We start from the raw sequence: 13,851 nt of genomic DNA on the forward strand, positions 1-13,851 counted from the left end.
AACCTGTGCAGTACACACGATCTTAAATCTGAGTATTTTCGACAAAAATTTAACAAATTTTAACATCGCGTCATATAAGATTTTCTACATAATAACTAATATATTTCAGATTGATTTCACCATACCAAGTAATGAACCATTGAGACGAGACTAGCAGCAAAACATCCAATTAATGAAATTATGAAGTTTAAAGAGGAATGAAATGTTTTTATCATGTTCACAGTTTTATGATGTTATAATTTAAACACAACACAGTAGTGCAGCCACAATTTTATATCATTATTATGTATTAAATTTTTATATCTGTACATTAATTTTAGATTGTTAATTACCATAAGTCAATTTTAAATAGTTATTATTTTCATTATTAAAAAGGTTGAGATTAATCATTCGTTCCACAATAAGAGACAAAATGTACAAGATATTGTATGTAAAAAAGCCTGATGATGCCCGAAGGGCGAAAACATTTGCTTAATTTTAATTTTTATATTTGTATAATACACAATAATCACTTACATGGGTAAGTGTCGTTGACTTTTTATATTTGTGATAGGTTAATTAGACTGAATTAATAAAAAAAAATATTATATTATATTATATCATATTATATTGACTATCTGAACATTTCAACATGCTTTCTAAGACCAAGAATTATTGCTAACGAAAAACTGTACCGTTTAACAACGCCAAAAATCCTCCAGAGGGAAGATAATGCAGAATATTACACAAGATGTTATGATACGTAGTGCAGAGTTGTTTTCACAAAGTTTTGAAATTATAACGAGAAAAATATTTTCTCTATAATAACGTCAAAATAAAAAAATGTTTAGAAATATATCTTATTAAAACAGTTAAAATGACAAACCGTAAAAATCGCTGTCGCCAAATGATTAATAAAAATTCCAGTAAAGTCGCTGGTTGCCATTTCGAAATTTTTGTTGTTAGACACACACTTAAAATAGCTAGATCTAGCGACTTGTCGCTAAAGTTGGCAAAGCTGTCACGTGCACAGTGTAAGACAGCACACGTGTGCACTATTGATTCACAAACGTAGATTTCTTGCAGCTAATGCGCTCTTCCTACAGCGGCTTCACTTAGGCCTATAGAACACATGTTATAACAAATTCACAAAATAAGAGACAACGAACCTTAATATAAAAACGATTATCCTAAAGAAATAATAATAGACAAGAGAAATAAATGGATGGAACACTTGAACAGGATGGAATATGAACGCATTCCGAAGAAAATGTATAATTAGGTACGTTCGAAAAGGGAAAAGAAATATAGGAGACCAAGACTGCGATGAGATAACAGCTACAAAGAGGACGGAACGAGCCATAGGTCTATAGTTATGAAGAAGAAGAATATGGTGATTCGGCGATATTGAGCAAAACTTAATCTTAAGTCTCCTTTATTCTTTACAAATCCCACAAGATCTTTCCCTGTAGTGGGAAGCAATCAAAGTGGAATCATTCTAGATTTTACGCGTAATAGGTATTCTCTTGTGCATGTTATTTTATAAAAGTACTTTTGAAATAATAATAATAATAATAATAATAATAATAATAATAATAATAATAATAATAATAATAATAATAATAATAATAATAATAATAATAATTCGAATCCCGGTCGGGGCAAGTTACCTGGTTGAGGTTTTTTCCGGGGTTTTCCCTCAACCCAATACGAGCAAATGCTGGGTAACTTTCGGTGCTTGACCCTGGACTCATGTCACCGGCATTATTACCTTCATTTCATTCAGACGCTAAATAACCGAGATGTTGATACAGCGTCGTAAAATAACCCAATAAAATAAAAAATAAAAATAATAATAAATCAATAATAAAGAAGAGTTAAGTAAAACGGAGAAAAAGAAAACGTTAGCATAAGATGCCTGTGAACTTTTTTTTTTTAATTATGACTTATAGGAAAGTAGCTTTTTATTCCGTGTTTAGCGTGATTTTCACTTTTAATTTTTAACCATTTTATGTGATGCAGTGCTTGTTATATAAATATATTTGAAAATAGCAATTTAATTCCCTGTCATAAACTATAGAGAACCAATAGACTAGTATGTTTCGTATTGGTTGAATAGAAACGGTAAAACGTTTTACGCCTGCCAAATGCCTTTACGTTTATTCCTGTCTTGAATGTATATGATGCAACGTTCCTCGCTTATTTCCGGCCGTTTCATCTCATCCCTTCAGAACCATAACCTCGACAGGTGATACGAATATCAAATTAATTCTCTCACATTGAAAACTGAGGCAAAAAATTTCCCTGCCGTAAACTGCAGAAAATGTTTTCAGCAGATAGAAATTATGTTATAAAAGTTGCTGACAGCTCAGCAGTGCAGACACTCCGGTATATATTTCCCTGCCTCCCTGTCTGGCATGTCTCCCTTCTGACTTTTCAACACTAAAATTTTCCTGTTTGTAAAGTACTACTAAAAGTTTCAAAATGCTTTCAACAACAGCGGCGAGGTAAATTTAGCAATTGTCACACTGAGCGAATCTAAAAGTTTGAATGCAAGGGACGAGGGGACAACTGCCAATCACTAGATTATAAATATTTAAATCAACCACCACCTTCCTATAAACAGCTAATTCTCTGTGAGGTTGAAACGGCACGACCTTCAGAAGTCCCCGCAATCGGATATACTGTATAAACCACGCTCACGCTGCCTTCTAGAAATGTCCGTTCCGCTTCAACGCCTGTCACACAGCTCGGAGTGCAGAGTTAGGTACTGCTAACAAATCTAACGAATTATACATGGGAATGGATGCCCGCCTCAACCCCCTTGACTGACTGGATGCCAGTCCTTCGGAACAGACCGTTCCAGAACACAAGTCTACCGAACGAAGGCCATTCTCTATCAAGTCTGTTTTCCGTGTACCTGGAAATACTTTCAGACGGGGGGGGGGCGTCCATAAGAGCTGCGGAGCTGCATCACTCCTTGCTTTGAGAGGAATATAAAAATAATATTTATTTTAATTTGCAGAAGAATTGTTACAGCTTTTATTGGTAAATTGCTTTATATTTCATCTGGCCGGGAATATGTATCATTAGTCTATCTTATGCATAATCTTTTTGCGCGTCGACTGTACTGGAATTGACACTGCATTCAAAGCCGTCCTGGAATCTGCAGGGTGGAACAGCTCATAGTGAGTGTGTCTTGCTTGGTCAGGAGGTAGAGAGGTGAAGGGAAGCAGGGGGAAACTGCCGCTGTTTAAAACCCATATTTCGCTGCAGTAGCTTGCAGAGCCAGGCCACAAGGGAAGATCTTTCCTCCCCTCCCACACCGCTATTGTAATGCTGCGTCAAATAGATTCTCTATTCCCTTCAAATTTAATGACACAATTTTTATTTTCTCTTCATATACTTATTGTTATAGAATCTTATCGAGTTAATAAAACGAAATTAATATTGTCTTTTGCCTTATTATTACGTATATATCCAACCTCCAGCAGAACCAAATATTTACCTTACGTCAGTGATGTCAAAGCAAGCGCATTTTTTCTGACCTTGACGTCGTGCGCGGGCATTAAGCGCTAGGTATGCTAGGAGGAATAAGCAGCCTGTTGGATTAAGAAAACAGTGGTGCACAAACTTCAAACGGAACGTGAAATCTTATGTCGTTATTTTTATATGGCTTCTTTCTGTTTGTTATTTTGTATATTGTCTGTAAAACAAAAGTATTAACACCTATTTCTTAGCCTAATATTGCAGTTGTGTTTTAAACGTTAATAACATAATAAAGAGTAAAGAAGACATATTCACACAAATTCCATAATAACTACAACTATACTGTACTAAGTGAATTAAACACATCATTCATAAAGAAAGTGTTATCCCAAAGAAAGATACCGAATATAACATGATAAGTCGAAATTGATATTGATGGTATTTTTAGCTTTATAAAAGTAATCAAAACAATATTATAGTACAAAGCAAAGTTATCTAGGTATATGTTTTAACTGTAACTGATATTACATAATAAAACTCTTATAGCATTATGCTTTCAAGTCATATTGGTGTGCAACTTTCTGTTACCAACACATAGGCACATATCTTTTGTTTGTGATGTAACGGTATTTGATTTGTTAATTAATTTCCTTACAAACATTTTCCATGCGCATATTTTCAAACATTTTAATACACTATCTTCAGTAATACGTATTTACGATATATTAGATTTACGAAAACATTGTTTTAGTACCTGTAAGACTACTAAACAAACTTATCTGAAAATTTAACTTTTCTGTAAAAAAAAAGTTGAGAAAATATTCCTTTTTAATAAAAAAGCAAACTTGTGAAAAATAAACATTAAAATTAAAACTTACATTGTTATAATGCACTTATACTTCTCAGATAAATCTAAAAATTAACAGTTTTAATAAGTTCTCTCCCCTTTATCCATTGAATCAGTGCTGGTCATCCACATATATAGCACGACCAAGCGGTATATACCACCTCTTTCGTCTGTCTCTTTCCTTTCCGCTGTAAAGCGCTCAGATTCTCCTGGGCTCTAAAGTGCGCGCTTGCTCCTATGGGCATCAGTTGACATCACTGCCTTACGTAATAACGGCCGCCTAGAAGTTCTCACATTTCGCGCTACCTAGAATGTTTCGGCTTGATCGAATTTTGGTTCAGTTCCCGGGAAGGTACGTGGTAATTTATTTTTCTCCGACACAAAGTAGGTGTTATCCTGTATCATTTTAAGCAATAAAATAAATCGTCAATCGTGAGCAGACAATTCCGCTACTTATGAATACTTGATACAGGTTCATTAGTCACGAGTGTGAATTAAGGGGCAATTGGGCTCAATCCTCGATGATAGATGATGTAATCTTACACTATTTGCTGGAGCTCAAACCATAGTACTCCATTTGCTGAAAAACATTGTAGAGCTGTCCATTCATCTTTAACGCTTATCACACGACTCGGAGTGCTGAGATGGTAGCGCTAACAAAACTAACAAATTATACACGACTGCCCCCGACTGTTGGATGTTAGTTTGTTGGAACAGACCGTTCCAGAGTACGAGTCTACCGAACTCTAAGACCATTCTGTACTCCGTGTACTTGGAAATCCTTTCAGAGATATTTCAGTCAGTTAATGTCCATGTAAAAGGGTTTGAAATTTCCTGCATTGCTAAAGGAAAGTCCAAGATAGAGAAGGGAAGGGTAATGGCTTGTTAGGTACAAAGGGAAGCGTCTTTTAGCAAAGCTTCCTTTGAATCGCTGTAATTTTCCTGAAACGTGAATCTCGAAGGCGTTTATATTGCAAGAATGGATTAAGTCATCATCGGTTTCTGTATGTGATTGAATAATTTAAGGGAATGGAGCTATATAATGTGGAATAACAGTTCCTTATTCCTTGTTTGAGTATCACGTTATTGTCAATTAATTTCTGAAGTTTACGTCGTTGACGTCTCACCATAATCTCAGTCCCATTACAAGCCTCGTGTAAACTAGAATTATACCTTGAATTCTGTGTAAGAGTACATCTTAGTAAGGACTCTATTCACAGATATAAAATTATTCTGACTGTTTGCTGTACTCTCGTTTCAAATTTCTCGTCAAAATATGTATCAGTCTTTAATGTAAACATAGAGCTTGTTTCGTTTCTATTAGTGTCTTTCACCCTTAATTTTATCTTCATTGTAACCTTTTTTTTTTCTTTTCTTTGTTTTACTAATATCTTCCATGATCTATTCCTTCCACTCTTGCTTATTTCACTGAATTTTTTTATTATTCCAAGTAGTCTATTCTTTTCATTTTATTCTACCTTCCCTTAACCCCTCTTTCATTTTTGTTTAAATTTTTCTTTCCTCTCTTTTTTGTATTCTAATTTTTCTTTTTTTTTTTTTCATGCTTTCGTAATACTTATTTCCAATTTCCTTCCCTTATTTCCCAATTTATATATAGTGAATTACATTATTATTCCCAGTTCATTTATTCATATTTTTTCTGTCTTTATTTCCTTCTTTTTTACGTGCAACATTTCGCTTGCATTTTTCGTTCCTTAGTACGACACGAACAAGAAATCTCTCTTACACAAACGCAATCCCATCGGCGTGAATCCACCGGAAGATGCAAGGACCACGCAGTTCTGAAGATGGCTCCCAAGTCGAAACTAGTCAACTAAGGTATTTTTAAACTTATAAGCAAACGTTCTGATGGGGGCAGATAAAAAAGTTAATTTTTTTTCTTCCATCATGTTAATAATGTCAAAAGAAGTACTTATACAAATTTTGGCCACTCGACCGCAATTACGAGGCCGCCCAGAACGCGATTTTCCTTGGGGTCGTTTATAGAAAAAAACACAATTTCATGGAAATATTTATTGAAACAGATACAGCAATTGTTGCGCTATTTGTCAACATATCCCCCACTTGAATTGAGACATTTTTCATATAATGGGATCAATTTTTGTGTCGTAGAAGTCAGCCGCCTCAGTCCGGAAAAAGCGTTTGACTGCACCACTCTCTGTCGATCCTATGATATGAGAAATGTCTCAATTCCGATGGAAAATATGTTGAAAAATAGCTCAACAAGGTGTGTCCGTTCTAATACATTTGTCAAATGAAATTGTGTTTTTTCTTTCTGTTGACGGCCCCTGATGAATTTATTTTTTTACGGCCCTCGTAACTGCGGTCGAGTGACCAAAGTTTGTATAAGCACTTCTTTTGACATTATTAACATAGTGGAAGAAAAAAATTTCACTTTTTTATCTGCCCCCATCAGAACGTTTGCTTGTTAGTTCAAGTTAGCGCGTGAAAAGTCACATACATACATACATACATACATACATACATGCATATATACATATATACATACATACATACATACACACATACACACACATACATACATACATACATACATACATACATACATACATACATACATACGGCAGAGAAGGGAACTGGTCAAAAACTCATACTTAAAGGTACATGATGATTTCCTGCACATTTTATTTCTTTTTATTTGGTTATTCAACGATGCTGTATCAACTACTTATACTTGGCGTCGATGGAACTGGTGATAGCGAGATGATATCTAGGAAGATGAAATAGAAATTCACACACGCACGCACGCACCCAGGCCCCCCCCACACACACACACACTCCTAAGTGATATAGCCTAGTGTTAAAAGTTGTGTAATTAAGATGTATTATTATTTTTAAGATGTGAACATAACAGGCCAACCAATTACAATGTTCATCTATAACTACAATATTAATATTGAATACAAAAATTACTGCCGTGGTGTCGTAGTCGTGGTCTAAGGCAACCTGCCTAGGACTCGCGTTACGGAATGCGCGCTGGTTCGAGTTCTCATGGGAGAAGAAATTTTCTCATGAAATTTCGGCCAGTGTATGGGAACGGTACCCATCCAGTATCGTGATGTACTTGGAGAGCTACGACAGATAGCGAAATCCGGTTGAGAAAGCCAGCTGTAACGGCTGGAGGGATCATCGTGCTAACCATAAGATACCTCAATTCTGATTGGATGATCGTCCACCTCTGCTTCGGCATGGGCGTGAGGCCAGCAGCCGGCTGGTCGGTATGGGCCCTTCACGGGCTGTAGCGCCACGGATTATATATATGGGGACAAAGACAATCTAATGATATAAATACAAGAAACAAAGAAATATATAGAGGTATATAGGAACAGAGGTTGAAACAACAGTCTAAATAAAGTAAATCTAATTCTTAAAAGAAAAGTTAATATGAAATAATCTTAATACAGAATGTAATATAAGCTAAGTTATATCATTTTCAGAAATTTATTACGGTGTATTTGAGTTGTTTAAGACTCATATTTCTCCTAAGCTATGCAATCTATTACAAGTGCGAAGATCTCTATAAATAGAACAATAATAGTACGAATTTGTATTTACTTTTGGGATAAACAAATATTATAACTTATTTCACATCTTCACATGACAGAAAGGGGAACTGGTCAAAAGCCTCATACTAAAATGTACATGATGATTTCCTGCACATTTTATTTTTTTTACTTGATTATTTAACGACGTTGTATCAACTACTTATATTTAGCGTCGGTGGAATTGATGATAGCAAGATGGTATTTGGGGAGATGAAGTACAGGATTCGCTATAGATTACCTAACATTCATCTTACTGTTGGGGAAAATGTCAGAGACAATCCAACCAGGCAATCAGCGCAAGCGGGAATCAATTGACGCAACACCGGATCAGCAGGCTAATGCGCTATCGCCTGAATTACACCGGTGGCATACATTTGATTAGTTTTAATTAATTTTAGTAATATCCTACTTGAAAATGTTTGTTTTACTAATTAGCATTAATTCTATTAATTCTTATATTATTAACTTAAGCGGCTGGAATAAGTTCGCAAATAAATAGCGTTATGTAAAAAGTAACAGAATTCCTTATTATCAGGGAACGGATTTATATGGACTAAAAATATATGAAATATGTAAATATATATGTAGTTATTTTTACCAAAATATGGAATTAAATATGGATTTTTACCAAAATATGGAATTAAATATGGACTTAAAATTATAAAAAAATGACTATGGACGTTAAATATTGGTACATTTTAATCAAACTAAACAAAAAATATAATGGACGTACCTTATCTTCCAATGTAGTTTCAACAAAACACAATTTTTATTGTCTGTTACCATAACAATAGGTTACAAACATTTCTTTCAAGTGCTGAAAAGTGAATCTTCTTCTATTGTCTCTGAGGATAGATTTATACTGACTAAAAGAGCGTTCGACGTCACAAGAAGTAACTGGTACATAATTCAATTTCACAATGTCTGCTGGGGATAAGTCCAAGTTAATCTTCACTGTTGATTCACCACTCATCACAGCAACAACCTTTTGTAGTTCTTCATATCCAGGGTTTTTTGAAAGTACAGTGTCCACCTTAGCTCTTACTGCATCTGCAACTTTACCTCTACCACGATTCAGTTGTTCCACAGTACTATTTATAATTTCAAAACTTTCAGATAGTGAAAGGTGCCTATTTTGGAGACTTTTGAGCGTTTTTATGATGCATGAAAATGTATGCTGAATGTGAGCTAAGTCATTCTTCACACTTATGTCACAGGTAACTGTTTTCGCAGTATCAATTGAGACTGCATCTTCAGAGTCCAATGCAAGGAGAACATTGTTAATAGAGTCTATATGTTCGGCATAATATTCAACTGCTTCTAGCCATGTACCCCATCTAGTTAAAATTGGCTTTGGTGGCAATGGAATTTCAGGGTACATTTCTTTCAACACGTTAACTCTACTGGGAGCTTTGAGAAATACTTTTTTCACTGATGAAATCAACAAATCTACTTTAGGGAAATTGTCTCTGACCACTTCTGCCACACGATGAAATGCATGCGCCACACAAGTAAAATGAGTCAATTTAGGATATACAACAGATAATGCTTGTCCAGCTTTGACCATATAAGGGGCAGCATCGCTAATAAAGAATAACACATTATCGTACATAATACCCTTTGGCCACAGGATACCCATAGCTTCGTTGAACAGTTTAACTATAGTTTTGTTATTGCACTTTTCTAGAACATCACAATGTAAAAGAATTCGTTCAGAATATTGTTCACTTAACAAACCGATAACTACATTACCAACAAGTCTACCTTCTTTGTCGGGAGTCTCATCAATGGAAACCCAAATTGAACTATCTTTAATTTCATCTCTTATCTTCTGTATTGTCTCATCGTAGATGGATGGAGCATACGTCTTCCTAAGTGTTGACTCATCCGGGATTGTATGTTGAGTATATTTTTCAAGGAATTCCCTGAAGACCTTATTCTTTAGTTTGTAGAGAGGAATATCAGCAGAGATGAGAGAACGGCACAGGTCGATGTTAAACTCAGATCTTACATTCGATGTTGTTGGTTGTGTTAAAAACAATTGTCTCTGCTTGGAATTTAGTTGTTTGTTGGCCTGATGTTTACTAGTTGTAATGTGTTGTTGCACCAGGAACTTTTGTGTAGATGATACTGCACACTGACACAAATTACAAAATAATATTTTATTGTCAGTTGATAAACCATCTTCTTTAAATTCTGAAATGTAACTTGTTAGTTTTGATTTTAAATTGACTGAATGACGTACTTTTGGCATATTTACCGTCTTTATAGTATGATTTACAAAACTGAACCTATGTGTACTCTGACTGGCATTTAACTGTTGAGCTGCACAACTGAAGTCTGTTAAAAATTTTAAATTAAATTAATACAGTTTTGTAACTTACTTTCCCATTGTTGATAGGACTGCTAATTTTCAAATAACTCTGATGTTAAAGGGATTACTGAACATGTGTTTAAATCTCTATTGTTGAAATGTATTTTTAAAAGTTAATGGAATTTTGTTTTGTTTTATTGTTAAACCTAATATAATATGGACTGTTTTATATGAAATATGGAAAATATATGGAAATTAACGAAAATATGTACTAAACTCTAAAATATGGAAAAATATGGAAAATAAAAGTAGGATTTTTCAACCCTACACATTGTGAAACATAAAGATAATGCAAAATATAAATTATATTAGCTTTATAAGTAAATATGTATTTACATATAAATCCTTTCCCTGCTTATTATACATATTATGAGGCAATTTATTAAAACCGCTATTTGTCATAGGCAAATAAATTGCCGTTAATCAATTTTCCTGCTGGGATCACGTCCATATGGCTTAGCAGAGGTGAATGATATCCAAACAGTATGAGTTAGCACGATGACACCTCCCCCCCCCCACACCGATCTTACATCTGGCTTGTGAAGCCGGATTTCGCTGCTCACAGTAGATCTCAGAAATATATCACGATTCTGGGTGGGTACCGTTGCTGTACATTGACTAAATTTTCATGGAAAATTCCTCCCTCTCTGGAGATTTGAAGCAGCGTTCGTTTCGTGACGCTAGTTTCTTTCTAAAATTCGCATTTTATCACTTAGATCTCGCAGCTAAGGGGCGGGACAAGAGGCTACAGACATAAACCAAGTCATGTTTACCTGCAAATAATATAATACTGGTAAAGATACGTAGTTTTTAATGGAAAATATATTATTATTATTATTATTATTATTATTATTATTATTATTATTATTATTATTATTATTATTATTATTATCATCCGTACTGGTTTGTGATTTAAAAAAGGAACAATTTTCCCCATTGCTCAGGTGACTTTTACTTTTCTAGCACACTGTATTTTTTATCGTCTTTCTTCTAAGATCCTCTGTTTCTACTTTTTACATTCATTATTTTTCCTTTCTTTCGCCTTTCACAATGTCTTTTATTTATCTTATATTTCATTTACATACTTTAATTCTTCCTTTATTTTCTTCGTTTTTTGTTTGGAACTTATAATGTGATCAACTGTTCTCCTAATAATTAGTCTTTTAATTTTAACATCCCACTATTTTGGGACTGGCCTACAGAATTTCTTTTTACATTTCTCTTGAGTTGAGATATTATGAGCCGTATATTTAATAAACCATTTTCCGGGATATATATTTAATATCTACACATCCAACCAAAAAGACAAAAACTAAACACACTAGAACAATACGAAATATACAGACACACACTGAACCTTTATCGAAACCACTAACCCATGTATTTAATGTGTGTCTATCACAAGGTGTATTTCCAACTGACCTAAAATGTGCTGTAGTGATACCTATATACAAATCTAGTGACAGAAACAATCTCAATAACTACAGACCCATCTCACTCTTACCAAGTCTCTCTAAACTATTAGAAAAATGTATTAAAAGTAGACTAATTAATTTCTTACAAAACACAGTCTATTAAGTCAAAAGCAGTTTGGTTTCCGTAATAACATGAGCACGGACGACGCTATTATGAACGTAACGTAAAGGATTATTAAAGAATTACACTCGGGTAAAAAATGTTTAGGAGTTTTTCTAGATATTCGAAAAGCCTTCGATACTGTAGACCATAATATACTCACTTCTAAACTTAATGCCTATGGTATTAAAGGAATCGCATTAAATTTATTTAAGTCATACTTAAGCAACAGATCCCAATTAATGAAATTTAATGACCAACTCAGTGAAATTCGTTATATAAATATAGGTATGCCACAAGGTACGGTTTTAGGCCCTCTATTATTTTTAATATGCATCAATGACTTGCTAAATACTGATATAGGAAACACTTCTGGAAATAAATTCGCATATACAGCCGTAAGGTTTAGTGGGTCGAATTGGAATGATGCCTACCTAAATGCTAATAGAGGTATAAATATAATTAAGAAATGGTTAGATGAAAATTTGCTCTCATTGAACATTTCAAAAACAACTACAGTTCCTTTCACATTAACGGCTTCTAGTATGAGAAAATTCAAACTCGATAGGGATACAAATTTAAAAATACACAATTGCAGTAACATAGACTTGATTGATTGCAATTGCTCTACCTTGACAGAATCCACGCAAGTAAAATACTTAGGTGCTGTCATTGATCAACATTTAAGATGGAATAAACATGTAACATATTTATGTAATAGGTTACGGAAGACAATTCACAACTTTGTAACCCTTCGAGCATATATGCCTATCTATGTTCTTCGTGTTGTTTATCTAGCCCTGTTTCAATCAGTCATTCAATACGGAATAATAGGATGGGGTGGAATGACAAAGACTAACCTAACTCTATTAATATACTACAAAAACGTATCATCAAAATTTGTCTGCATAAACCACTTGATTATCCGACACAATTTATTTATTCTGAATTCCAAGTACTAAAAATTGAGCAAATATATAAACATACATTACTAACTTATTTTCACAAAAATCGAATGAATTTCAAAACTGAAAATCATACACATAACACCAGAAGAAATGTCCCAACTCTTTTGGCAGAACCTAAATGCCACACTACAGCTGGATTAAGACACAGTAGGAATTATGGACCAAGATTATACAATTCAGTATTGAAAAATAATCCAAACCTAAGCAATTTAGACATTCTCAAGTTTAAAAATAAAGTGAAAATGTTTCTATGATATTTGTTTAATATTATTATTATTATTATTTTAAGTGTTACTAGCATTATATGTTACTAATATTTATTGTATTTATCTGATGCATGTAAGCTATTAAATAAAACATTGTAATAAATATAAATAGATCATTTTCTTAATTAAAAACAGTGTATGTTTCCACATAAATGATTTTATTAGCATCACCACAGATACACTTTATTGTACTTGTCACTATATCACTAGGGAGTTCTTAAAATTTATATTTTCCCCGCCTTTCATAAAACAATTTTGATATGAAACCTCTTGCACCAAAGGGGAGATCTATAACTGAAACGTGATTAATATATTTCAGTATTATTTGTATTTATCCTGGTAATAATGTACAGTTTGACTCGTAGACATTTTGTTTTCCAGCATTAACTTCCTATAATTGTATGAAAAGATTCGAAGAGAACGTCAGGATGTAGTCCTTCGGCTCCCCCTCCTACCAATAATGCATAACACAATAGCAATACGGCGGTTGCTGTCATCTGCGATACAACGAACTTTTTTTTTGTTGATTTTCGAGTTCGTTATATATATTTTTGTTCCTGATTATTATATGCTTATATAAGTTGTGTTAACTCTCGCTAAGTGGTTTTATATTTTATTTTATCAGTCATAATTATTTTATTATTGTTAATATTTATGTTTTATTATTATTATTAACCAATTAATTTGTATTACTATCTTTGTATTATCTCCGTCACTGTTATTCTATTATTACTATTATTATTTTATTATTATATTATTATTATGA

Source organism: Periplaneta americana, chromosome 11 (genome assembly GCF_040183065.1).
Source record: "Periplaneta americana isolate PAMFEO1 chromosome 11, P.americana_PAMFEO1_priV1, whole genome shotgun sequence".
In the NCBI taxonomy this organism is placed as follows: domain Eukaryota; kingdom Metazoa; phylum Arthropoda; class Insecta; order Blattodea; family Blattidae; genus Periplaneta; species Periplaneta americana.